The sequence below is a fragment of the Centruroides sculpturatus genome, unplaced genomic scaffold (assembly GCF_000671375.1).
Source record: "Centruroides sculpturatus isolate CEXI.00-Female unplaced genomic scaffold, Cexi_2.0 scaffold2778, whole genome shotgun sequence".
Taxonomy (NCBI): Eukaryota; Metazoa; Arthropoda; class Arachnida; order Scorpiones; family Buthidae; genus Centruroides; species Centruroides sculpturatus.
This window is the reverse complement of record NW_019386890.1, coordinates 16,841-18,573: the sequence shown is the minus strand read 5'-3', so window position 1 is coordinate 18,573 and position 1,733 is coordinate 16,841. Positions and strand designations below refer to the sequence as shown.

Below are 1,733 nucleotides of genomic sequence, written 5' to 3'. Positions count from 1 at the left end.
GAATCCAGCCAATCACAGCCCGGCACGTGTGCAGTTTACGAACTACGGCTGTTTGAAAGGTTTTCTTCCATAAAGTTAACCGATTCTAGACTAATTTGTCTCTACATTTCCGAAACACGTATAATTTTTTGGAAATACAGTAGACCCCCTATATCTCTTAGATACGTTCCACTTTATAAGAATTTTATGTTGTAGGAATCCTTAAATACATGAGCCAATCACAGCCCGACACGTGTGAAAGTTTACGGACTACGACTGTTTGAAAGGTTTTCTTCTATAAAATTAACCGATTCTAGACTAATTCCACTCAACATTTCCAAAACATGTATAATTTTTTTGGAAATAATCCGTATAAACTATGCTATAAAGCAGGGGTGTCCAACCTTTTTGTTTCTCTGGGCCGCATTGGAAGATGTCAAGGAGTTTAGGGCCACCAGCTGTAGCGTAGCGTAGGGGGCGGCACATTTTAGGGGGCGGCAAAATTTCACAATAAATAATAATAATATCCTGTAAGAATTTGAACCATTTTATTTCATATTTTCGTCCACCTACGACTCGGACTGATTGAAATGAGCACGGAATAGTGTTACCATCCATCCGTATAGTCCGGAGATATCGTGCGCAACCTGTTGACCTTTGTTTTTTTTTTTATTTGCTTTATATATATATATATATATATACGTATATATCAATGTTTTTGTATATAGTTGGCATCGCCTCTACCTATGACCTGTTGTATATAAAGAACAACAAACGCATCAGCCATTTTATTTCTCAAACAGGTAGTGCACCTGAATCTGATTTTTTTATGTACTGTATTTATAGACTTTGTTTTTTAAATGTAAATTGGCAAAAGGAAAAAAGTATATATATAATTTCAAAAAATGGCAGATTGCGAATCTGTTATAAGTCCTTTCGATTCTCGTCAGGTGTTGACTCTTCGTACAAAAATAACTTACAGTGTCGGCCATCTGTTTAATGATCTATGTGCATCTATGTGGTTCACGTATTTACTAGTTTATCAGCACTTTGTGCTGGAATTTAGAAACAGTATTGCAGGGGATCTTCTTCTCATCAGACAGATAGCTGACGCTTTGTCAACACCATTTGTCGGGATCGAGTCCGACAAACCGGACCAGTTTTTTTGTAAATATGGAAGGAGGAAGACTTGGCATCTACTAGGTACCATTTGTGTGTTGTTGAGCTTTCCGTCTTTGTTTTTGAAGTGTGTCAGCTGTTCCCACTCCCACCAAAGTGCACAGTTTGTATATTATGCAGTTTTTATTATCTTTCTGTTCGGATGGGCCGCAGTTCAAGTGTCACATTTGTCATTAATTCCTGACCTATCACCGATATCGTCGGAGAGGGTTGCATTCAATTCTCACAGGTACACATGCACAGTATCATCAAATATTTTAATATATTTAATCACTTGGTTGATGCTAGGCTTAAATTCAGAAGGGAAAAAATAGTCTTATTAGTCCCAAAGATTCTCCAGAATTTTGGCATATTGCACTTATTGTTGTTTCTGTTGGTACACTGTTCAGTATTATCTTTCATCTTGGTGTAAGAGAGTTCCATAAAAGTTCTATAAAATATACTGATAATTCAGATGGTAGTGAGAATTGTCTTATAGTACTTTTTACACTTTAATAGGTTTTTTGTTGTTAGTAAATTTTAATCTTTATGAACTAGAGGATGTGGTTGCTGTATCATCAAATGCAGTGTGTAGC

The 1,733-nt window shown here is 36.4% G+C and overlaps 1 pseudogene; it reads left to right on the top strand.

Moving 5' to 3' along the window:
* Positions 1–707: 707 nt before the first annotated feature.
* On the top strand, positions 708–1,653 carry LOC111615890 (annotated as a pseudogene).
* Positions 1,654–1,733: the final 80 nt, after the last annotated feature.